Source organism: Microtus oregoni, unplaced genomic scaffold, assembly GCF_018167655.1.
Source record: "Microtus oregoni isolate MIOR12 unplaced genomic scaffold, Mior012 000101F_ref0000407, whole genome shotgun sequence".
Classification (NCBI taxonomy): domain Eukaryota; kingdom Metazoa; phylum Chordata; class Mammalia; order Rodentia; family Cricetidae; genus Microtus; species Microtus oregoni.
The window spans coordinates 826,287-853,617 of NW_024544715.1; positions in this window are offsets into that span (position 1 = coordinate 826,287).

A 27,331-nucleotide genomic window follows, 5' to 3' on the forward strand; every position below is an offset into this window, starting at 1 on the left:
GGCAGACTGGAATTCCACTTCACCTGCTTTGAGCATTCATGCTATGCTGCACAGGGGCAGAGGTGCAACTGAGATGCCTTCAATAACATGGGGAGTATGCTGGATGGTTTTATGTCAACTTGACACAAGCTAGCATCATCAGAGAGGAGGGTGCCTCAATTGAGAAAAATGCCACTATAAATTTGGACTATAGCAAGACTTGTGGCATTTTCTTAATTAGCAATTGATGTAGGAGGATTCTGACTACTACCTTGGGCTTGGCTGGAGGTCCTAGGTTCTATAATAAAATATGGAAGCAATGAGAGCAAACACACTCCTCCTTGGCCTCTGCATCAGGTCCTGCCTCCAGGTTCCAGCCCAATTTGAGTTCCTGTCCTCAAATCCTTCAATGATTGTGGTGGTTGAAAATGGCCACCAAAAAGTGGTACTGTTAGGAGGTATGACCTTGTTGGAGGAAATGTGTCATTGTGGAGGGAGTCTTTGAGGTCTCATATGTGCTCAAAGCCATACCCGGTATCTCAATTTACTTACTGTTGCCTACTCATCAAGATGCAGAATTCTCAGCTCCTTCTTCAACATAATGTTTGCCTGCATGGTGCCATGTTTCATCATGATGATAATGGACTAAATCTCTGGAACTGTATGCCACCCAATTAAATCTTTTCCTTTATAAGAGTTTCCATGGTTGTGGTTACCTCTTCATAGCAATAGAAACCCAAACTAAGATGGTGATGAACACTGATAAGGAAGTGTAAGTCAAACCACGCCCTCCACACACTAATTTCTTCAGTTATGTGTTTCATCACAGTAACCATAAGACAGAAGAAAATTCCACCTCCCTGTTCTATGAACTGCCATGCATTTCAGAACAGTAACTGCCTGCTGGTGGGAGAGCCAGCTGTTTGTCATGTTAGAGCATGTGATGCTTGCTGTCAAGTCCAGATGTACAGTTGGCCTAAGGGCTGAGCACAAGGATGCTGTGATCCCTGGTGGTGACAGGCTCTCTGCTAACAAGCCTCTAGACATTCCAGATGAAATGTCATCACCTCGCCACAGCTATCACAGAAGATGAAACAAAACATCTAAAGACCTTTAACAGCTTTCGAGTCTGGGAAATAAGTGAAGCAGCTGGGATGCCGGTCTCTACTCTGTGGAGCTGATGTCAGTTCTGTGAGCAAGAGTGACCCCTTATCCACCACTTTATCCCCAACACTCAGAGATGAAAAGATAACTTGCCATAATAGGTTTTCCCATGATTGAGTTTCCAGGAATTTTGATCTTACTATTCACTGTCAACCGGTATTCAATAAATAATTACATAGTATCTATGTTATGTAAGTTCCCCTACTTAAAAGTGTACTTGGCTAGAGATTGATGGTCATATTTTCTACCTTCATGGAGTAGTGGATATGAACCAATAAATTATTTCAAGACCTGCCTAAGGCAGACTTGGTGCTGCCTGTGCTAGAACCTGAGGAAACAGTCTAAGAGACCAAGGGATTTTTGGGCTATAGTATTGGGGCTCACAGCTAAGGTGACCTGCCTCTGTTGCTTCTATGCATTCATACATGAGTCAAAACATGACAGAGTGCATGGTGAGCAAACTTCATGATAGACAAGAGGAAGTGACCAGGAAAAAAATTCAAAAGCATGGTCCCAGTGATCTACCTCCACCTACATAAGACCCCTGAAGGCTCCCTCCCCAACTCCCGTAGTATCAACATTTAAAAACCACACTTTTTTTTATCAAATGAGAACTTATGGAGCGATTCATATTCTAACAATGCAAGTGTGCAACTCCTCTGTTTCTGCTGGGTTATTTAAAATCAGCTCTCATCTTTCATTGGCACAAATCCTATGGGGTTCAGGTGATCTGTGGCATTGGGGGAGATCTCTCCCTTGACCTTTAGCTCTAGTCACATAGATCTACCTGGAAATACCGATATCCTGGTTAATGTGACCATTTTTTATTGAGTGGAAAACACCAGAATTATTTTCTCTAGTAAGCACAAGGCATCCTCATCCAGAATTGGCTTGGTTTGCCATGCCCTTCTGTGAGATACTGCTCTACCACTGTTGACTCAGAGCAACCAGGAAGAGACCTGAAAATCTAAACCTAAAAGACCTGAAATTCCTTGACAAAAGAAAACTTTTTGTTTCCTTCTCATAAGCTGATTGCCATACATGTTTTCTCATAATGAGAAACATCCACAGATGGATAAATGTATTGTTTCGTGAGGACATATAGAGGCATGGTTGAATACCACACACACGCACACACACACACACACACACACACACACACACACACACACACTATGTGTTGAGTAAAAGAAGACAACAAAAGAGAAAAGATTCTGGGTGATGTAAAGGATATTAAATTCAAAACCAGTCAACACTCATCTCAGTTCTTAGTAGTCAGGGCAGCTGTCACCTTCAGGGTTTTGGTATCTGGAATAAGACATCCGTAGCTAATAGAGGCTGATGATATTCTATACCTTTGTTGTATTTAGATTGTTCAAGCAACCTGTTTGTATTTTACACATATGTGATTTTATAGAATTGCTACTGCCTATAATTATCTTGCAAAATTCAGCCACTGCAATGGTTAATGTTACCAGCAAGGTCTATGTTTAAGTGTAAAGTTGGGATAATCTCCCCATCCAGGTTCCATCTAGTTCTAGTCTCTTTCTTTCTTTTTTTTTAAATATTTATTTATTTATCATGTATACAATATTCTGTCTGTGTGTGTGTCTGCAGGCCAGAAGAGGGCACCAGACCTCATTACTGATGGTTGTGAGGCACCATGTGGATGCTGGGAATTGAACTCAGGACCTTTGGAAGAGCAGGCAATGCTCTTAACCACTGAGCCATCTCTCCAGCCCTCTAGTCTCTTTCAATAATGATATCTAACTATCAATTTAGCAATAGATTAATCAGAGTAGTAGAAGTCCAGAGTCCTTGAGTATCAATCCTGTCTCAATAGCCTCGTCTGCAGCCATGTGTCTCTTAGTCAACAAGCCTTTGAGGGTTGTTTCTGATTTCAATTCTAAAAATACCTAGCATGGTTTACCTGTTGTTGAGTGAATGTGAATTGCCCTCTGTAGGTCTCCAGCTGGTGGTACTGTTTTGTTTGGAAGGAAGTGAATACTTTAGGAGGTGGAGCAAGTGGATCTCTGGAGATAGACCTTGTGGCCACGTGCCACTTCCTCTCTGCCACAACTGCTAACACAACTTGAACGAGTGTTTCACACTAGTGCTGCTCTGTGCATGTTCTGCCATGATGGGTGGTATCTGCTACTAAATTGTGAGTCAAAGCAAGCAAGCAAGCAAGCAAACAAACAGACCCTTCTCCCCCAAATTGTTTCTCCTTGCATGTTTGGTTGCAGGAGCAATAAGAATCACTACTTTAGCTACCTCAGATGTTGACCTTATTTGGAATTTTGATCTTTGAAGATCCAGTCTAATTAACAATAGGTGATATTGGATTTTGGTGGGCCCTAATCTAATGATCTACACATTTATGAGAGGAATGAAAAATTTATATAAGTACATTTAGAGGGAGGAAGACCATGGGAATAAATAAACCAAAACAATATAATTTTTTTTTTTTGGGGGGTTTTCGAGACAGGGTTTCTCTGGTTTTGGAGCCTGTCCTGGAACTAGCTCTTGTAGACCAGGCTGGTCTCGAACTCACAGAGATCCACCTGCCTCTGCCTCCCCAGTGATGGGATGAAAGGCGTGCGCCAACACCGCCCGGCCCAAAACAATATAATTAAATAACTGAAACAGGATTGCCAATACCCATAGAAGCTAGAAGAGAGTCAGTCACAGCGTTGTGATCTCCTAGTTCCTAGAAGCACCTGACCTCACTGTCACTTGAATTCAGAGTCTGGAGTAAAGCCCTGTTATTTTAAACCACCTAGTTTGTGGCAGTTTGTGAGCACAGTCCTTGAGAATGAACAGCCCTGTGCACACTCTTAGCTTATGTTACACAAGAGGAGCTTTCCTCAGTGGATTGTAGTCCAACCATAGTAAGATTTAGAATGGACTACGTGTTCAATAAGTGGTACTCAGTCCTGACTTTTGTCTTTAAAACTCCATTGAGCTACTTCCAATTTCTAGGCAAATTGTGTGAGCCATGATCTTGTTCTGTTACCCTTTCTACCAACAGTGTCAGATGGGAAAGTCCCCCGGTAAATGAGATGTTTTGTTTCTAGATGGTTTGCTTGCTGGAGCCTGCAGCTCAGACCCCAGCTCCTCTGAGCCTGGGAAAGAACAAGTTCCTTGCCCCGAGAGTTGTTTTCTCTCTCTGTCGGTGGTGAGGATGCAACAGTAGAACATGACATCATTCTGGCTATGGATACTGTTGAATTTTCAGTGTCCAGTGTTTTGTAGGCACTATATAATGTGTGATCATAAGCAATGAATATGTTTGCAAAACATGCCAGGACTAATACACCCGAAGAAGTGTGCCATCCATCAGAACAGCTCCTTTGGCAGCCTACACCCCACCATTGCTGCCATTATTCAAAGTGTTACTGGAACTCCTCTTGCAGAATTTTCTTCAAATCTGGTTAATGAAGCACACACGAAAATCAGCCCCATAAATTTACAGTCACACATAATTTTGACTGTTAAGAATGTCATCCTGCTTGATGGCTCTTACCCGCTGCATCCATCAGTATTGACTTTGAATAACTTTTGACCGTTTCCCCAAATAAAATCTACCATCCATGGAGGGGTATCTGCCTCCAATGAGCACATTTAAAAGAATAATAGCTTTAAAAAGTCCTTTCAAAGGAATGTTTAATATTATGCCTTGCAGGTGGTTGACACCCAATAAATACTTGTGAAATTGCCTCTAGTGTACTGTATGGATTGTGCTGACAGAATCATAGGAGAAGTTCCTAAAATTGAAAGGACAAAAAATATTATAGAGCCAAACAGGCTTGGAAGATAAATAGCAGGAAGGGAATGATAGCCAATCATCAGTTTAAATTGTAATCCATGTCGAAAAAAGGTAGGTCTTAATTTTATGACACTGTAATGCCAAATACCTTTCCTCATCTTCATAAGCTGCATTTTATATATGAATCATAAACATTGTTCACTGTTTTCTTGAATGATGGATAGTGTAGTGCAATGTAATTTCACATAAATGTTTCATTCCATTTTGTTGGATGTTGTCACCTAGTCCATTTTGGTCAAACTATAACTGAGACTCTAGGTTACATCAGTGAAAGCAGCAGGAAAGCAGAAAAGCAGATGAGTAAAGAGACAAGGTCACTAACAATGCAACAGATAAGCAGACTGATGTAAGCCTAGAATCATCAGCACCAGGCAACTGATTCACATAACTGGGTATACTGGCCTGAATACAAGTGATCCCCATAGATTCATGCATTTGAATGCTTAGTCCATAAGGGGTGGGATGTTAGGATGTATGTCTTTGTTGGAGTAGTGGTGACTTTGTTGGAGGGAGTGTGTCACTGGGAGTGGGCTTTGAGGTCTCAGAAAGTCAAGCCAGGCCCAGTGTGGCAGTGTCTTCCTGCAGCCTACAGAGCTAGATGTAGAACTCTCAGCTCCTTCTCCAGCACCATGTCTGCCTGCACACCACCTTGCTTCTTGCCATGATGATAAAGGACTAAACCTCTGAAACTGTAAACAAAATAGTGTTTTCCTTTATAAAAGTTGCAGTGGTCATGGTGTCTCTTCACAGCAATAGAAACCTACAGACCCTGGATATTGCTTTCTCACCCCAGATGTGAACAAACATGAGAGGGAAAAATGGACTTGAACTGAAGGTGACAATGACAAGTGTGACTGCATTGGTACACAAAAGAAAATGACAAGCTCTTTAGCACAAAAGGTGCATTAATAATTTCATGTGTAATAATATTTTGTTTCTGAATTTGTGTCATTTCCTCTGACTACCCAAGCACTCTAATAGACACAGAATAACAGGTTGGAGCATAACCACTAATTTTACAAGAGAGACATAAAAAGAAAAGATATTGGATCTTGAAAGTGGCTCAGATGGTAGGGGTCTGAGACGGCGCAACCACAGTGAGAAACAATCTAGCAATCTAGCAGTTATCTGAAAGCTCAGACACAGGCTTACTCTATGACCCAGCAACTCACTCCTAGGTACATCCCCAAAGGAGGTAAAAATGTTCACAAGATGGGTACACAGCTGTTTATTGCAACATTACCTAAAGGCTAGAGAAAAGAAATGTTGATGAGTAGGAAAGTGAAAATGGATGGATTTTAATTAAGAATAGTGGCCTATCCATCCATCAGTATATTACTTGGCATTAAAAAAGATGAGGTAGTCAGAATGCTACAATTCTAATGAATGTAGAAAACTGAGAGTCTCTGCAAATACCAGAGAGGACAGAGTAATTATCAGCTTGGGGCAAGTATGAAATCTGGTACAACACAACTCAGTAGCCAGTGTTGTCTCAAGTTTCTAGAGTCTGACCCTGGGCAGTTTATTATAGGCATATTTAAGTACAGTACAATTTAGAAGAAAGTTTCCTGGTATAACACAATCCTCTCTGCAAAAAAAAGGCATAACGACACCGAAACTCAATTCAGGGCACACCTGCCATTTATTCCAAGAAGACACATTCTAGAGACAGGCTACATGTCCTATGTTAAGGGCCTAGAGGAGGATCTGGTATAGTCTCAGTCATACAGAGAGTGTAGAGGTCATTTGAGCCATTGGTTACCATGAAACAGAAAGTTCCCCTACACTATTAAGCATCTCTGGCTCTGTTTGTGGAATCTTGGGAGAGCCCCTTGCAATAGAGATACTACAAAGGTTACCTAGACTCCTAGCCACTTCTGGTACTGCTTGCGGGGGCTTGCCATGGCCTGGCCTTACAGAGAGCGTAGGGGTTACTTAAGCTATTACCACTCCTTTCCCCAACCTTCTAGGCAGAAAACAGGATATCCATATTTTCATTTGAAAAGAACACCTGTGTGATTAATGCTCCTTGTCTCCCTAGTCAGGAGTGCAAATAACTTTGTGCTCCCAACAGAAATGAACATGCTAGAAATGCAGCTGTACAAGCCTGTAATTCCAGCACTTGGTAGCCAGAGACAAGAGGATCACAAGTTTGAGGATACATAGTGAGAATTTGTCCCAGAAAGGGAAAGGGAGAAAGGGAAGGAAGAAAGGAGGGAAGGAAGGAGTAAGCATGGGAAAGAAATGCATCATAATAAATCACATATTTTATGATATCAATTAGATGAACATTTTCAAAGTGGTCAAACCTATAGGGACAGGAAGAAACCATACTGACAGTTTAGAGGTTAGAGGAAGCTTGGGACTTTGAGGCAGTCAATGACAGGGCTTGAGTTTAGTTATCAAGTAACAAATTGTCCCAGAATTGATAGTGATTTTGTTTACCATCAATCCAGGAATATATGAAAAGCCACCAAACTGTGTAGTTTCATTGGATAAACAGGATTATCTTGAATTGTACCCTAATAAACAACTCAGAAATGTCTCAACTCTTTTGGAAACCACTACTCTTTGTGGAAGAGACTCTTTTGTGGGTGATGTTAGTGCTCCCACGGATAAGACAATTCTATGTAGAAAAGACTCTTTTGTGGATGATGTTAGTGCTCCCACAGATAAGACAAGGCCAAGATTCCACTTTCACAGCATGGAAAGCCCTCAGGTTCTGCAGCAGCTTAGAGAAAAATGGGCTAAGTCAGATTAGTGGTGGATTGAATGTAGCTGCTTTACATTGTTCCTGTTTTCTTTCCTCCTCAGTATATCATGTCTCACATGCATGCATCCAACAAAACTCAGAGAATCACATTAACTTCAGACTCTTGGGTTTCCCAATGTCTCAAGACTTGAAACTGTCAAATATTTCCGATACTAGGTCTTTTTCATAGCTACACATTCTAGTGTATCTGCATATTTTTTGTTGATGTTGTTATGAAATCCATTCTGATATCACGCTGTCGTGTGTGTGTGTGTGTGTGCAGTGCATGTGTTGGTGTAGATGTGCATGTGTATATGTGTTACATGAATGTACATGTGGAGGTTAGAGATTGATGTCATTGCTCTGCTTCCTAGAACTGAGATTACAACTATAAGCCACATGTCAGGCAGTGTTGCATGACTGGTGGGGAAGCAACCGTGCTCCCTGTGCTTGTGTGACATACACTTCACTAACTGGGTCATCTCCCCAGACCAGGGTCAGTGTTCCTCCTGAATTAACACTCCATCACTGGGCTGCAGTGGAACATTTGTCTAGCTCTAAAATGTGATGATGCTGAATGAAATAGTTCTTTGCAGAAGAAAATATTTTTTAAGTTTCTTTATTCAAAAATAAATGCTTTTGTCCCTAAATTTATACTGAGCACAATCAAATTCTTCGTGATTCAAAAGCATTCAGGATCTTTCAGAGTGTGCAGTCATTATTATGTATATCAATTTTCATTGTGAGCCATTGTGAAGGCATTCTGAGTATTGAAGTTTACTGCAAACGGGCCTAATCCCTGGTGATCAATGAGTGTCTCTAGTTAGCTGGTATTTCATCAAGCCATTGTGCGCACACTGTACTGCCTTTGCCTTCACTTTTACCACTGGCTTCTATTGACTCTTCTACCAGTTCCTACTGAGAGCTTCTCTTTTACTCTAATTTGCTCGCTTATTTATGCAGAGACCATTGTTGCCATTTTCATCTCCACACTCAATTTTTTCTCCATTACATAGTTATTCTTAGTCTGTCTGCTACTATTTTAATCTGCTGAATTCACTTCCAAGGAGGAAATGAAGTGAGTTGGGGATGCACTTCTGGGCCATTCAGATGGTAAATTAAATATTGTCAATCAAGCCTTTGGCACATATGTTAACACACTGGTTTTAAAGAAAAGCAGGTAAATAGCATCATTTTTTCTATCATACTCTATGCATATAACATAGGCTATTGTCTAGAAAAATCATATGCAACTTTGAGACCATAGTTCCTCTAGAGTAAAGAAGCTTACTGTGTTAATTACTGTGTTATTGACAGGTTTTTCTCTTTTGTTTGTGTGTATTTGCTGTTATGTGTGTGTCGGTTCGTGTGTATGCACACGAGTGTGCATGTGGAGGCCAGAAGATTACCCTAGTTGTCCCTTTCTCAGAAGTCAAATTTGCATTTGGAGACAGGGTCTCTCATTTTCCTCAAGGTTGCTCCAGCCGGCTACCCTGACTGACTAGAAAACCCCACTTCTGTCCCTGCCTCCCAGCTCAAGTATGACAAGAGTCTTATGTGTATTATTTTTTTTTACATGGTAATTGGCTTGATAGTCAGCTCCTCAACTTAGCTTGACAAGGAATTTATTGAACCAACCATCTTTCCAGTGCAATTGTGTTACTTAAAAGACACTGGAAAATTTCCCATTCCCAGATTTCTCCTCTACAAGTTTTCCAAAGGGCCAGAAGTCTTGATCATTTGTCCCTTGCTTTGTTAAAACATCGCATTCAGAATGGCAGCATTTTATGTAATTCTGTTCTTAAAGGAACACAGTACAACTACCTGAAACCAAACAAACACATTATTGATATTTATGTGTCATGTTATTTATCTGACCTCTAGCTAACAGTAGACATTAGGTTTTAAAGGGAGGTAAAGAAGACACGTGAGATGTTTTGAGGAAAATGGAGACAGAGAAAAGCCAGGGAGTATGTGAATTATGAACAAGGTAAGAACAGGTGGTCACGGCCATTTTCCTCAATCGGTGAGGTTGCTGTGTGAGTTTTATGTAGGAAACATACATAGAAGATGGGACAGAAAACCTGGTGTAATATAATAAAGGCCTCACACTGGGACTTCTGAAGAATGGAGGGAAGAGATGGATAAGCAGATAAAGACTGGACCACAAGACAAGACTTGGAATGCAGGTTAACTCAAGTAATCAATAAGAGACTTGTTCAACTATGAAGAGACCGCTCAATCTGCAAGATTTTGTGGGATTTCATGCCATCCCTGCACAGAAACATTCATGATTCATTGGCAATATTTGACTATGTCATGTAACTGCTTGAACTGGCAGACCGGGAATGACTGTCAAAGGCATCAAGCTCTGCTAATGACCCATGTAGGCTCTAAATATATACCATGCTATATCCATCTAGGCATGTTGATAGGTCAGCACTACTCTCAACCTTGGCTAGAGAAACTTCTCTTTGCAATGGTCATTGGTTATTACAGGGACTCATACCCGGCCAAAATGTTGAGAATGAGCAACTGTTGATTTCTCAGCCCTAAATAGGCATCTATGTTTCCGTCCTTTCATGCCCTACCAGTGATCAAGGATCATGTGATAAGCTAGGCTAAAAAGAATGTAAGACCTGGAGAATGGTGAGGGGTGCTGTGAAATGGGAACAGGAGGTGTTGGGGATCCCAGAGAGAAGAAAGTTTAGGGTTAGTACAATAAACACATGTTTACATGAAAAAATAAAATATGTTCTAGTAAAAGAAAAAGCTGTTGTGTTGTATGCAAATGTTCAAAATTCTTGTAATATGGCTGCAGCCTTTAAAAGTCTAATTTGTGGATTAGCTTTTTTTTTCTCTGTCAAATGAGACCTTTCATAAAGATCCTGAGAGTCATGGAGACAGGAGAGTCATATGATTCTTAGCAAACACAAACTAATACAGCATTGCAATACCTAACATCCCAGCCCTCCTTTCTACTGATGGAAAGTTTCATAGCAAGGGTCAAATATCACAGAGGAAGGTATATTTCGGTGAATGTAAAATTTCTGCCTAAAGGGTATTTATCTCCATGTCAGTTGCTGCAAACAAGTAGTGCCTTGTGGTGGTTAGACTGACACCCACAGATACATTCCTAGCTTTTTCTTTCACAAAAGATGGATATCTGCACTAAGATTGTGTGGAGAGAGGCAGTTAGATGACCCATCTCCTTATTCTGGGTTCATACAAGGGCAGTAGCAATTTCCCTTTGCCAAGTGGAGGCTGCAGAACATTTGGTGACAGAAAGCCCTGAGCTAAGGGAGAATGGCAGAGAGCTTATCCTGCTTCCTGGCTGGCTTAGCTCAACAAACTCTGCACTTAGTGCAATTTGGGAGCAAGACTGTGCACTGCCAAAGAATAAAATCAAATTTTTACATATAAAGAAAAAAAATGACAAAATCTATTAGGAGGGACATTAGTACATGGAAAAATTTCAGAATTTGCAATTTACTAAAGAACATAACCCTAATGGCAGTTTGCATAGGTGGGAAAGTACCTTGTCTATAGAACACACTTCCCCATTTTGCCTTAAAAGTCATAAATATTTCCAACTCTGAAAAAAATAATAATGAAAAGTATATTTGGAAATCTTTTGTGGGAAAGCCTGTAGCAAAGTCACTGATCTATTTCTTTTTGTTCCTAAGCATACAATATGGCTGTTTCCCACCTCCACAGTGGTCATGTGACTGACTCCCAGAAGTATGGGAAACGTGAGTCACTTCCCCACCTGGCTGTTGAGCCTGTATGAAACATGGTAAATTTTGTTGGTTACTGAGTCCTCGTGACTTATTATTACATGCCATCCTGTCATTTGGCATGGATAGATGTTTGGTTGTAGAGTCTAAACCAATTTATAAAATTGACAGATACGTTTTATCTGCTCAAACATAAGGCAAAATATCATCTTTGGCTGGCTTGTGTACAAACTGCAATCCATACATGTGTTAATGCAGAAATGCACATTACCTTAGTTAGTGTGTTTTCAGAGAAAGAGGGCTAGACACCAATGAAAATGGGTAGCTCAGGTGGTCCAACCTTTGAGAGTGTCTCTGTATGGAGGGCCAAAAATATGAGCTTATTTCCACCTCATCTGAAGGTCAGAGAGTTTGAAGCTAGATCAACTTCCCCCTGACCAATGGTCAGGAAATTCAAGCATACTTCTGTTCTTTCTTTTGAAGTAGGAAGTTTGACCTTGGGAATGGCTGCCTTAAGGATACTTGGTATAGGTTCACTGCCTAAACAACAGAATGCTAATGACTTAATACCAAGTCATTATTGAAGTATTGAAGAAAATAACTGTTCAAGTTGTCCTTTGTATAGTGTTTAAGCAGTCTTTGTCTTATTCCCCCTGGGGTATTGGGGTATAAAAGTGTATCGAAAATTAGACACAGCGAATTCAGTATTTACTGGAACTACCTCTCAATACGATTCCATGTTTTTTTACTTCATTATTTTCACACATGTGTTTGTATTTATTACTATTGTTTCTAGATCCCCATGACCCTACCCTGGTAAGAGGTATTTTTGTTGAGGCTGGTCCCCAACACCTCTGTTACATTTTCCTTGGAGTTAAATGTTCAGAACAACTTCAAGAATAACTTCAAGCTGCTCACTGAGATGGTCCAGCCTCGCATATTATTCTAGCCAGGACTTCAGATAAGTCTTGTACTTTCTCACTACACAGAGACTGGACAAAAATGTTATATCTAGTTTTCTTAACACTTAACCATTATCTTAATTTTCTTAGGGTCTCCTGGGGATTGTATTGCCCGCAAACAACAGAAAGCAATGTAGAGAACACAACTCCCATGTTTTTTTTTTTTTTGCCTTTTTAAAAAAAATTATTTATTTATTTATTTTTTAAAATTTATTTATTTATTAAAGATTTCTGTCTCTTCCCCGCCACCGCCTCCCATTTCCCTCCCCCTCCCCCAATTAAATCCCCCCCCCCCTCAGCCCGAAAAGCAATCAGGGTTCCCTGTCCTGTGGGAAGTCCAAGGAACCCCCCACCTTCATCCAGGTCTAGTAAGTTGAGCATCCAAACTGCCTAGGCTCCCACAAAGCCAGTACGTGCAGTAGGATCAGAAACCCATTGCCATTGTTCTTGAGTTCTCAGTAGTCCTCATTGTCCGCTATGTTCAGAGAGTCCGGTTTTATCCCAGGCTTTTCCAGACCCAGGCCAGCTGGTCTTGGTGAGTTCCCAGTAGAACATCCCCATTGTCTCAGTGTGTGGGTGCACCCCTCGCGGTCCTGAGTTCCTTGCTCGTGCTCTCTCTCCTTCTGCTCCTGATTTGGACCTTGAGATTTCAGTCCTGTGCTCCAGTGTGGGTCTCTGTCTCTTTTTTCATCGCTTGCTGAAGGTTAATATTCAGGAGGATGCCTATATGTTTTTCTTTGGGTTCTCCTTATCTAGATGCCCTTCAATGGAAGAATGGATGAAGAAAGTATGGAATATATACATATTAGAGTACTACTCAGCAATAAAAAACAAGGACTTCTTGAATTTTGCATGCAAATGGATGGAAATAGAAAACACTATCCTGAGTGAGGTAAGCCAGACCCAAAAAGAGGAACATGGGATGTACTCACTCATATTTGGTTTCTAGCCATAAACCAAGGACATTGAGCCTATAATTAGTGATCCTAGAGAAGCTAAATAAGGAGAACCCAAAGAAAAACTCCCATGTTTTTAAGAGGTGGGGTGGGTAGGTTTTCATCATGAGGTAGATTATGGATATTTGCATTATTTAGTGGAGATATAGGAACACAGGATTAAAAGATAACTACTCATCTCAAATATTTTATATTGGTATGTATTTTCACGTATTAATACAAATTTAAGTTTCTTTTTGCTATATCATATATATGTTTCTACTGTTGTTTCAAAATGTAATATAAAGTTCTAGTGCTTTAAAGTTATTATCAAAACTGTTTAGGATAATTTTCAAAATACAGGTTAGTAGTTAGTCATCTATAACAATTAAACTTGTAGTCATATTAGGTATGGTTTCAAGGTTAGACAGATGTATTTTAGATAGGTGGTCTTCAAACACTTCGGGACCTATAGAATATGACATTGAAAATGTTTAATAACCTAAGGCTTTTCATGACAACAAGACATAGCCTAACAGCACCAATCTACTTTATAAAAGAATGATGGGCATTGAAGAACATCCATATGCATATTCACTTCATTGTAGCAAAGCTAGCCATTTGTACAAGAAACTATCCTTTCCTTAACTGCTGACAGTACAATATAATATAAACTGAACAGTCAGGACACAAAGGAAAACTACTGACAAATATTGGCAAGGCAAGGTGGGACAGTCCTTCAAAATTTCTGCTTCATAGAAAAGTCTGTTAGATTTTCTAGGCATGCAGGCTGAAGATGCCCCAACAATGCAGAGGAACCTTGAGTAACTATCTAAGCAGCTAGCTGCTTCTATCATTTCTCTGGTTTTAGAAGATGATTGCTCTTCACCTCCTGTTTACTTGCATAACATTTTATCCTTCCTCGGTCTCTGATGGAGTTGAAGATGAGAGAGTCATAATTATAGCTTTCCTTGTTACATAAGAGATACAAGTTTATAAAGTTGAGAAACACAAAAGCTCAAATTGTTTTGATGTGGGATTACCCTCTGTATGCTATGAAAATGTTTTATTACCATTTGTTTTTGCCTATGATAGGACAGAATATAGCAAGGTGGGAAATCCAAGCAGAAAAAGAGGAGGAATGAAGGTGAAGTCAGGCAGATACCGCGTAGTTGCTCAGGAAGCAAGAGGTAACAAACCATGATCCTTGTGGTAAAATATAAAATAATATAAATGGGTTAATTTGAGGTATAAGATCTAACTAAGAATATCCCTGAGCTGTTAGCCAACAGTATTTTAATTAATTTTGCTTTTGTGTGATTATTTGTATCTGGGCAGCCAGAAATGAAAGCATACTTACATAATGGCACCCAATGTTCTGCAACATACATCCACATATGTACATCCACATAAAGGCTAAGAAAAGTTAAAAATTGGCTTCCAGATGCATAAAAACTGAAGTCAATTTGAGCTTCTTGGTAGCTGCATTTTTCTGATGGACTCCATTTGCTGGCTGCAAGCAGAGGCACAAAAGTGTAATCTCCACTTACATTGTTTATCTGAGAAAATTTTTTGACATTTAAAAAGTTAACTTTGGGTTGGTAAAACAAGTTAGGACAGAAAGTAAATTAGGGATGCAACATTGGACTCACTAAGATAGGGAAGATAATGAGTATTTTCTTTGAATTTGTCAAATGCAAATGGCCTGAATATTTTAAATATAGTTCTTACTTAGTAATTGTTCTTATCATATATAGTCTTACTATGGTAAAGCTAAAACATTTCATTTAAACAAAAGTAGGAAATGTCGCAGAATATTTGTTTAACTATGCAAAAAATGTGCTGCATTTGTTTATGTTGCAAAATATTTAACTATGCAATACATTTGTTTGTGTTGTGGAATATTTGTTTAACTATGTAAATATGTATTACATTTGTTTAATTATATAAAGATGTGTTGCTGTTTTACCTTGCCTGCCTAAAGCACATGAATGGCCTAATAAAAAATGGAAGGATCAATAGCAAAGGAGGAAGTATAGATGGAACTTTCAGGCAGGGAGAGTGAGTAGGAGGAGGAATTTAGATTCAAGGAAGTAAAGAAAAGGAGAGGACAGAAAGGAGATGCCAGGGGTCGGTCAGCCAGACATGGAGGTAACAGGACTGTAGGACATACAGAGTGAAAGAAAGTTAAAGAAGTCCAAGCAAAATGTAGATTCATAGAAACAGGTTAAATTAAGTTAAAAGAATTAGTGGACAAGTTTAAGCTAAAGCTGAGCATTCATAATTAATAATAAGTCTCTGTGTCTTTATTTGGGAAGCTGGTTGGTATTCCAAAGAAAACTCCAACTACTATGAAGCCTGGCAATAAGGATAAAAGTCAACTACTGAGTTTTGACCTCTTTTCCTTTTCCTCCTCCTCTTTTTCTCCATGCCAGGGTCTAATGTAAGCCCAGGACATCTTGGAAGGTCATTTGTCAAAGCAGAAGCATTATTGTTGAATTATGCACCTTGGTCCTTACCAAAGTAGGTACCCTTATATTTACAGTCAAGTAGATCCTAGATATTTAAGAATACCCAGATATTTAAGAATACTCTATCTGGCCTTAAATATTGTGGCTTCCAAAAGTAGCACTGAGGCATGTCCATAGAAGTAATATGCATTCTACATAATTTCATTAAGCATAATATCATACATGCCTAATAATAAGCTCCAAGTTAGAATATGTAAAACATTACAAAGGAGACGTGTGTGTGTGTGTGTGTGTGTGTGTGTGTGTGTGTGTGTGTGTGTGATGCTTTGAAGGAAACAAAAGTCTGCATGCTTGGGTGACTGTCCTGGTCTACTTCTGTTTCCTGGGATAATGAACCTCAGAACAGCTTCATCTGGGAAGGACATTCACCTTCCACCCTTCTGGCTTCCACATTTGTTTGTCTGCTATTTTCACAGGCAGGGTTAAGAGCAAGGTACAATTGAATAATGATTACATAATGGTTCTTCTCATTTAGAAACGCTCCCATTTATTCTTGGTGTTCATTGTTAATCTGTTAAATTCATTATGTTTTAAAGTACTTGGAAATGGTTGATTTATAATAATTTTTGAACAAATCATAAGTTCCTAAGGGGAAAAAGACTCTGTTATAAAATGCTTATTAAAGTTTTCTTTTCTTGATTAGTATTTGACCATTTTGTGATTAGTTTTTTGGTTCACAGATATGTGTCTTCTCTATTTAAAGAATATTATACTTCTATATGTACCACATTGAGTGTATCAATTAAATGATTGCAAACCTTCCATTAATCATTTATTTTTCTTTCTCTATTGATTGTTAAAAAACTGTATATCATTTTTTTTAAATTCAGAGTTATGCTATATGGACCTATGAGTCTCCTTAGGTTTTCTTATTATTGAAACAATTACAGCCTAGTATATTTTCTCTGTTGTCCAAATGTTGCCATTCTGAGCTTGTGATCACATGCAAGGCTTTGGGAGTACAAGCCTATAAGTTCTCACAACTTTTCAAATACTAGAAGAAATACTAGTGATTCAAGTTTCCTATGTTACAAAACAGAACATCACTTTTCAGAATCATGTTCTAAGGGACCACGGTGAAGGGAGAGGATCTTTTTGTTTGTCCTGGCCACCTGTCTAGCTTACACCTGAAACAACCACACAGAAACTGTATTAATTAAAACACTGCTTGATGTGATACAATCCAATTTGTGCTATCAATTAAATACAGCATCAAGACAGCACTCCAGAACCTACGCGGATCCCCATTCTCTCTGTTTAGACTGAGGAATGCTTTTGTTCAGTTGAACGATGATAAACTGTGTTAACTAAGAGTCCTAGACTTCCTTTCCCCTGATTAGGCAAATGTCTGGTGATTATATCTGATGCAACATAAAGCCACCATGCATTGATTAGGGATCTTCTCTCTCTCTTTCTTCTAGCTTTCCCATGCCTTCTGTTCTGTTCACAGTGGTAAGGACACAGACATAGAGCTGTGTCCAAAGCTAATTTTAAAAAAGTTTTTGGAGTTTGAAATGGTTGTGATCCTCCCCGCATGATGCTACGAACCGACACAGGCGCTCTGGAAGAGTAACATGTGCCTTAACTGCCAAGCCTCAGTTTCCCTGTTTCTGTCAGGAAGGTCAACTGAAGTGATCTTTATGATCTCTTTGGATTTTAAAATTCTGTGGTCCTGTTTTCCATGCTCGCAGTGTCTGAAAATGATTGTCATCCCGCAGTTACAAATAAAGTGTGGTCGAGTTTCAGAAGACAATAAAGTAAAATGACCCCTCCCCCCTTAAAAAAATAAATAAAACACTGCTTGGCCATTAGCTTTAACTTCTTATTGGCTAACTCTTACATATTAATTTAACCCATCTCCATTAATTTGTGTGTTGCCATGTGACTGTGGCTTACCTGCAAGATTCTAATCAGTGTCCATCTCAGGCAGAAGATCCATGGCGTCTCTCACTCTGCCCTTCTTCCCAGCATTCAGTTATTTTTTCTCTGCCTACCTAAGTTCTGCCTTTAGCAGTCTGTATTCATTAGTCAATGAAAGAAACACATGAACAGAAGATCCTCCTACCCTGCACAGATGCTTGAGATCAGGGAGACCAGACTCCATCTCTCACCATCACTGGGACTGTTGTTACATTTGCTTAGTGACCATGGATTTCCTCTGGCCAAGTTTGTTGTAGCAAACTGGTCTGCTTTTATCCATCTCATCCCTGAGCTTCCTTTAGTCTGAGAGAGAGAGAGAGAGAGAGAGAGAGAGAGAGAGAGAGAGAGAATGGGTGACACAGTTTCACTATATAGATTTCAGAGGAGTCCAAGACCATGCTCAGAATCTTCATGTCTCCCTCAGAAGACACAGTCAGAGGAGGTTGGTCCATCTCATCAGGAGGAAGGAGGGCAGGAAGGGTGTATACTTTATAAGATGTTAAGTTACAGCTTTACTTTTCATCTCCACATGTTCTCTAGAGATATGTTAAAATGTTCTACATCCTTGGTATTTCCAATCTGGAATTTGCCACTGCAGAAGTGCAGGTGAAGATCAGACATTAGGTTTGTGCAGTCACTAACCTCTCATCATGTGGGCTTTATCCAGAGAATCAGCTGTAGGTAATTATTCTTAATCTTTTTTAAATTATTTTTATTTTTCTTTATGTACATGAGTGTTTTGCCTGTAAGGTGTTTGTCTACCAGTTGCATACCTGGTGTCCATGGAAGACAGAAAAAAGCATCAAATCCCCTAGGACTGGAGTTAAAGGTAATTATGAGCTGCCATGTGGGTACTGGGACTCAAATTCAGATTTTCTGGAAGAGCAGCCAATGCTCTCAATGGCTAACTCTCCAAATCTTGCAAGTAGTTTGTTGTGAGGAGCGGCGGGCTGTGTTACCACCCAGCTCCCACACGGCTAGCTTTATACCCAAAATAACAACACCCAAATTGTATTCTTTTAAACACTGATGGTCCATTAGCTCTAGCCTCTTTCTGGCTAACTCTCACATCTTGATTAACAGATTTCTATTAATAAGTGTAGCACCACGAGGTGGTGTCTTACCGGGAAGGATCTAACATGCATCCATCTTGGAGAGGAGAGCTATAGCATCTGACTGAATCTGCTTCTTTTTCCTAGCATTCTGTTCTGTCTACTCCATCTATCTAAGCTGCTGTCCTATCAAAGGGCCAAGTCAGTTTCTTTATTAACCAATGAAAGTAACACATAGACAGATGACCCTTCTCCATCAGTAGTTAAGTAAAAGAGAAAAATTTCTTACCTTAAATATACCAGAGAAGAGGAAAGTCATGGTTCTGCATGGGTTTGTGACTATAAAACGTTCATCAATGCTAGACTTAAGAGTCTCTCTCCTGTGTTTCATTCTGACAGAAAGAATGATTCTTAGAAGAAAGTGAACCCGTTCTAAGGACACATATGCAGACTGCACATACAGCCTCTACACTCTACAGAACCTCCTTGCTTATGTCACAAAGGGATGAAGCCTTCTGCTCCCGATCATAATATTGCTCTGCAATGTCATTTGGTAATACATGAAGTTCATAAACCATTAAGATAATGATTCCTAACATTACTTGTCAGTAAAATATGGAAATCATGTCTTGTTACCCAATTGCACTAATTTTATCTTACACTTATTTAGTCGGCAGCAAAATCTTCCAGTGGTAATTGTTTCCCACAGATTAATTTGGTTCTAGCATATCACTAAATGGTATACACCAACACTTCCCTAATACTTTCTTTCTTACAGAAATAAAGGCACAAAACTCAGCTATGTCATTTGAGAGGTCTCATAAATGTGAGCCAAGATGGTTCCTGTCCTGAGATACTCAGGGGCTCTTGTTGCCAGTTTCAGCTAAGTTAGGGCCCTTTCCATGTGTCTTTCTTGGACACCTGTACAAGGTCCCCTATCTGAATTAAGAGTTTATCTAAGTAGCTGCAGATATTTAGATTACAGTCCATCCACAGTCCTTTCTGCTGAATATCTGTCTTTTTGAGCACCAGAACACTTTCTTTTTCCAGAGTTTTCCTTAGGTAGCATTAGATCATTTGATTTGAGAACAGTAAGATAGGGAAGCGTACCCTGTCAACAAGTGTTAGGACTTTGGTTAGATTAAATAAATCAAATCTGTGCATCATAATTTGCAATCAGCAATGTCCTCCACAAGCTCCTGTTTTGAATACTTCCTTTTCACTAGGTGGCAATATTTTGGCATGTCCTGAAACCTATAATGGATGCAGCTAAGCTGGAGGAAAGAGGCTAGTAGGGTTGAGGTTCTGAGGGTAAATAGGTTACCCTCTGCTCAGTTGCTCTCGGATTCTTTGTTGCTGTGATGTGAGGAGCCTCTTCCCTTTGCTCATAGTCATGAACTCCCCCAGGCCTACCCTACAAGGATAGACTGAAGCTCTCTGAAGCCACGAGACAAAATTTCTTACCCTAAATTGGTTCTGTTGTGTATTTAATCACAGCAACTCTGAAGTAACTAATACAGTAGGATTTTTATAAACCATCCTGGTTGGTATACAATGAAGGTGGGAGATAGTGTCAGAAAAGGATAAAAATGCATCTTAGAGTCTTAGTATGAACATGTGTATGCATGGCATGTGTCTGTTGGGGCCAGAAGGAGGTGTCAGATTCCTCGGTGCAGGATGTACAGAGAGTTGTGAATCATACAATGTGGGTGCCGTGCTGGGGACTGAATTTGGGTCCTCAGTATGAGCAGTGTGATGACCGATCTTGGCTGTCAATTTGATTACATCTGGAGTAGACGAAACTCGAAGCAGCTCGGCAGCCTTTGAGAGATTGTCTTGACTGGATCACCTGAAGCTAGTCTCCACATTTTGGTGGCAGCCCACATAAAAGGGCCTGGAAGAGAGAAATATTTCCTTCTGCTACTTTTCCCTCACTCTCACTGGCAAAGTTCTTTAATCCTGCTGCTGAGGCATTCCTTCCTTGCATTGGAGCCTATGCCTTCAAATTCCAATGGATACTGAATCTAGGGATCCTCTGGGCCACCAGCATCAGATTAGAACTATTGAATCACCCAGTGTCATGAACTGAATCCTAGGTTCTTGGCCCCTGGGAGACATTGGGAAACAGCCATTGGAGTAACCCAGTCACAAGGTCTAAGCCACACAATGAATCATATATACATATATTCGTCCATTTTATCAGTTCTGTTCCTTTAAAGAACACTGCATGCCATGACACAAGCAAAGAGTGCTCTAAGCCGCTGAGACATCTCTCCAGCCCAGGAATTTTTAAAATCTGTTTCTTGTACACACATACTATTTTGAGACAGAACTATCACCTTGTCTTCTTCATTCTGTGTGCTTAGTCTTTAATAACAATGGCAACAGTCATGCAACACCTTCTAACTTCCTGTAGTTCCTACCTATCACTACCCACAGCTGAAGAACAAGGGATTTGCCCCCCTCTTCTGATACTAGAAAGGTTGTTGAGATGAGAGTCCCTGAGTAAGAACCTCAACCCCGCTCACTCAGTCATTGAGATCGAGAAATTTTATTTTTATCTCAGTACAGAAAAAAGTGCACTATGGGAACTTTCACCCAATTATAAAACTTACAACTTTTTATTGTACCCTGACCTCTGCAGAATCCTGCAGTGAAGGCTTTTGCCCTTTTCCCAGGAGAAAAGTATGGCTTTAAAAGGAGAAAGAAGGGATTATAGACAATGGGAAAAATTGTGTGTCATCTCTTTCCCTTCTCTCAGGGCCTTTTCTCAAACACATGGCATTAATGCTTGCTCAAGTGATGGGAGGAGGGATTTAAACTTTCACAAAGGATAATCCAGAATTTTCAGAGACTCCCTCCCTCATTCCTTCCTTCTATCCCTCCCTCTGTCCCTCCCTCTAAGGGAGGGACCACTAGTCAAAGAGACAATTTTTCTCATGCTAGGCAAGACTGGCACTTTTAAGAGATAAGAATTGTGCAGGATCATATGAAAGATTGCCGGCCCAAAGAGCAGCAGTGAGGGAATCCTACACAGATGCTTTTAGTATTGAGATGAGGGGCTGCTTCTTCAGGAGAGATCAGCCTCCCGCCCCCCCCCCACCTCATCCCCCGTGTCTACCTTGCTTTGATGGATCTTATGATTGAATTCATTTCTCCTTGACACTTGTAACACACATATATCTTAAGGTTCCATTCCCAAAAGACAGTCAGTGTCATGGCTTTGGCGTCAAAACTCCCTATAGGTAGCTAAGAATATATCTGGCAGGGTTTTTACTTATTCTAGTGAGGCCAATAGCTAGTATTACCTTAATGCTTGACTGGAGTAGATATTCTTAATATACAATTATAACACTAAGTTGTCAGTTAAATATGACAAACATTTCTCAGTTGGAATTGTTCTGGAGCACAATGTAATCCCACATGGCACAGGAAATCCTATTAAGCTAGACATCCAAAGATCATTCTCCCTCCAAGGCCTCTCACATACTGAGTGAAATTCCAAGGGGCTTCAGCAGTTAATTGGCAGGGAATGCTGACAATTCCTTTATGCATGAGACTTAGAAGTTAACATGTAAAAACAACCTAACAAGAAAAAGTTTCTGAGAACTGAATTCACAGCCCATGGTAATTATTTTTCACATGAAAAGATAATAGGGTGAAATGTCACATTAAGAAAGTGGAATGACTGAAGTCCCCTCCCTTCCTGAGACTTCTACGCCAATGTCTATTGTATTCTGAGATGGTTGGCCCTATGTAAGAAACTAATTCTGATCAGCAAGTGCCCAGTATGCCTGTCGATTCTCCTGTAGTGCTCAGAGATTGTTCTGCATTAAAACACTGATAGATTGGCTAAGATAAAGAGCACATATGAAGACTGAGGGACACAGCTTGTTTCTTGTTATACAGAGAATCACCTTTATTAGGGAAGTGAGTGGAGAGAACTAATTACACAGGCATATCTTCCAGGTCCCTGGAGCTGCATGAACAAGGAACTTGCCATAATGGGAAAGATCAGAAAGAAATGAATTCTGAGGCTGAAGTCAACAAATCAAAAACTTCATTTGGAGCTCATATCTAGAACAGAGATAATGAGAACAGCAGCAATTTCTCTCCATAGATATGGCTCACATGGTATAAACCCAATAAGTAAGAAGAGGCAGAACTTCAAGAGTCACTGACAGTTTCTAAAAGCACAACCGGCAAGCTGGGAAGTTTGGAAGCTAATATATCTGGTCTACAGTCGCCTCATGATGGCTATCATCCCAAGAAGTGTGTGATAGCTGGATGACGTTGTATGGAAGAGCTTGGAGGTTTGCAGATTCACTTAGGAAGTTCACACTATTAATGGAAGAAAGTCTCTGTGTGCACGTATTTCCCCAGTATAGATCATCACATATATATGGACTGGATGATGAGAAAAAACCGCATGCTGTAGATAAATGAGATAGTTTCCTAACCAACATCCTGGACTACATTCAAAGTATACCTGCTCTAAGTAGAATTTCCTGAATGGATGAATTGAAAGACAGTCTATGTAGCCCTGGGAAAGGAACAGGCCCATGTAGAGAGGGCATTGGCAGGAAGGTCAGGAAGTCTTCTATGGCCTCAGAACCTAGAGACTGGGTTCTGTTGCTGTTTTACTTAAGAGATACTTGCCTTTCAGCAGGTCAGTGAACCATTCTTAGCTTTAGTGTTAGCATTCCTGAAATGCTAAATGACGTTATCCTTTAGAATGTTCATGAGACTGTCGTGTATTTCATTCTTCATTGCAGCTGTTGTACAGTCAGCAAATAATGTAGGTGGTGATTGTCCATGGTGTTGTTGATATTGTTGCAGCAAGTTTAGCAAATACTTCTTTTGATGGTCACCTTCCCTTTCGCCATGCGGTGACACCTTATGCATCCATTTGCTCTTAAAATGTCTTGTACTTGAGAGTTTCCTAATTGTCACAGAATCCAATTCATGGTCTGCCATCTGTTTCAAGATATAAAAACAATATAAAACAAAATAAATAAATGCACACAAAAACATTCCACAAAAGTATTATTGGTAGCTCTAAATTGAGAAACAAGTATCTCTAAGGATCAGGAAAGAAGGAAGGAAAGTATCAAATGATATATCACAAATTCAAACACAGAATTTGAGCATTTAAGGTTTTAGAGGAAAAATAATGTCTCTTAGATGTTACATCCCTCAAAAGGCAACTATATGCTCTCCAAAGGTGAAAATTTCTTTCTTCTTATACTTGCCAGAATATATCCTGCCTAAAACTTCAAAAATTAATGCAGCATTCTCTCTCAGAAACAATGAATAGAAAATTTCTTCATAGACTTGACAAAAGATACCACAGACCGCTGCCATAAATAATCCAAGCTTGCTTTGTGTTTGCCAGGAGATCCTGGGGAAACATTACTGAAGGAGAATGTTTCGTACATTCTCATTCTTCCTTTTGTCTTGCATTCTTTTATTTTTCCTTTTCTGGGATCATAATAGGTCCACCTTCTAATTACTACTTCTTCTGATAATCAAAAGGGCTCCCTTGGACTTCTCTGATGTAGGATTCATTTGTGCCAGGCACTAAGGACTCTTTGTTTTGCAAGATTCCTACATCCATTAGGGTTCAATGGAGCCTTTGCTGGCAGACAATAGTCTTGATCTGTGGCCTTTCTGCTTGGCTAACCACTCCATCAATGCAAACACTGAAAAGCATGGGAGAAGATTCATATTACCAAAAAGAAAAAAAAAAGTAAAAACAAAAGATTGGATGAAAAGGTTTGTGCAGTCCAGTCTACAAGACTGTGCCATGAGTCTATTGATGAGTCTCCTTTCTGTCATCTTTCTACAGATAGAGCAAATGGCACTCTCTAAGCACTGTGCTACCCACTGATGCTTTTGTGAACCAAAAGATGATCCTGATGATCTGAAAGCCTGCTTTCTCTTGACTTACTTTAATGAGTTCTCTTACAGCACTGCTTTCATTACACTCCTTTGTTCTGCCTCTGAGAAATGAGTTTAAACAACAGTTATTCAAGAGCCATGGCATTTATCGATTGGATAAACATGAGCCTGAGATCTGGTTGTGCTCCTCTTAAACCTGCTAGCTCCCATTTTTGCTTATCAGTCAGCCTTGTTTGCCGTCCCCCTTCTGCAAGGAAATGCTGTCCTTTGATCTGGGCTGGCATCATGAAGGCTGGAAGAAATGGGGGCTATGGCAGCTCAAATGGCCTAATTCTAAAAATACTCTTAGATTAACATGGGTTTCATTAATGGATAGAGAAAAACATGAAATTAGGATTTTTCTACTTGTCAAAGAATGTGAACTGGTCCAGAAAAACACTGAACTTATTAATTGAATATCCAGTAAAGTTTTTGGTTAAATGCCCCAAGAACATTAGTATTCTGTAGATTTTTTAAATTTATTTATTTATTAAAGATTTCTGTCTCTTCCCCGCCACCGCCTCCCATTTCCCTCCCCCTCCCCCAATTAAGTCCCCCCCCCAGCCCGAAAAGCAATCAGGGTTCCCTGTCCTGTGGGAAGTCCAAGGAACCCCCCACCTCCATCCAGGTCTAGTAAGTTGAGCATCCAAACTGCCTAGGCTCCCACAAAGCCAGTACGTGCAGTAGGATCAGAAACCCATTGCCATTGTTCTTGAGTTCTCAGTAGTCCTCATTGTCCGCTATGTTCAGAGAGTCCGGTTTTATCCCAGGCTTTTCCAGACCCAGGCCAGCTGGTCTTGGTGAGTTCCCAGTAGAACATCCCCATTGTCTCAGTGTGTGGGTGCACCCCTCGCGGTCCTGAGTTCCTTGCTCGTGCTCTCTCTCCTTCTGCTCCTGATTTGGACCTTGAGAATTCAGTCCTGTGCTCCAATGTGGGTCTCTGTCTCTGTCTTTTTTCATCGCTTGCTGAAGGTTAATATTCAGGAGGATGCCTATATGTTTTTCTTTGGGTTCTCCTTATTTAGCTTCTCTAGGATCACTAATTATAGGCTCAATGTCCTTGGTTTATGGCTAGAAACCAAATATGAGTGAGTACATCCCATGTTCCTCTTTTTGAATGTAGCAACAGTTTTAGCATTTAATGAGATTAACAAAATGTTTGCTTAAGTGTGAGGTTGGAAGGAACTGCTCACTTTGGGTAAGAGATCACAAACTTTGTCACTAACTACACCTAAAAATACCAGCTAAAATTTTTGCAGAGTGCTTATCCCCACACTGAAAATTAGAATTATCTGAAATTTTAGAAAATTCCAAATTCAATAAACTTTCGGCTCTATGACTTGTAATACTGGTTGGGGCTTGGCTAGAGACTGAGTGTGGAAATATTTTTTCAAAATTCATTAGATGGTTTTATTGTATAGTCAGAGTAGAATAACTCATGACCTAGGTTGTCTATTAGGATCAAAGAACCTTCTAATTACGCTGGTGTTGCAGTCCCACTAAGACCAAAAGAAAAAGATGAGGTTAGGTACAAACACTCCTGAAAATGGCACCTTGGCATTTGAGAAAACAGCAAACATAGAAATATTTCTTTGAGTTTCACCCACTCCTTTCCTTTGAAGCAGGTGGATAAAAACCTCTTGCCTTCCTTATAAAAAGGTCATAAAATCCCCATGTGAGGTAGGTCACTGTATATCTGGGCAAAGGAATGTTCTTATTGCTGAAGACACAGAAAATTGGAGAGTAATATGAGCAAGGAGTCTTGTTAAGTTGACCTAATGAGCTTCTTCACTCTGGTCAATCCCCTGTCTCCACAACTGTCCACTTCTCAATCAAAGTAGCACAATTATATCTAGGTGTTTTTGTTTGCGTCCTTCTTTTTCTTCCTCCTCTCCAGTTCTCTGTCTTCCTTCCTCCCTTCCTCTCATTCATTCCTCAACCTTTCTCTTCCCCTCTCCTTCCCCCCCTCATTTCAATACTATAGCTACTGAGGATGTAAAACATGAAAGTCACTGTTTGTTTATTTGTTTGCTTTTGTATTTTTTTGAGACAGGATTTCTCTGTAGCTTTACTGCCTGTCCTGGAACTCACTCTGTAGATGGGGCAGGCCTCTGACTCACAGAGATTCACCTGTCTCTGCCTCCCAAGTGCTCGAATTAATGGTGTGCACCACTACCACCCGGCGTAAGACTCTATTTCTTAAACAGTTAGTAAACACCAAGGAGACCTTTATTTCTTTTATGGTTAACTAGTCATGTTTGCTGCTTTCTTCAGAAAGGGTTCCAGAATGATGTGACTTTGGAAGTGCATATAATGATTGATTGTTTTATATGGATGACATTCCCATTCAGTCTAAGATGCTTAGATACTCAACCCAAAGTGGCCTCATTGCCATTGAGCACAGGAAGTTTCTTAAGCCTACAACAGCAACACTCACAGAAATGGCAATTCTTTGAAATGTTCAAATCTCTCCTAAGAAAGTAAAGACCAGAGAGAAGGCAGAAAAGCAGCTAGTAGTTGAATTCCCCTG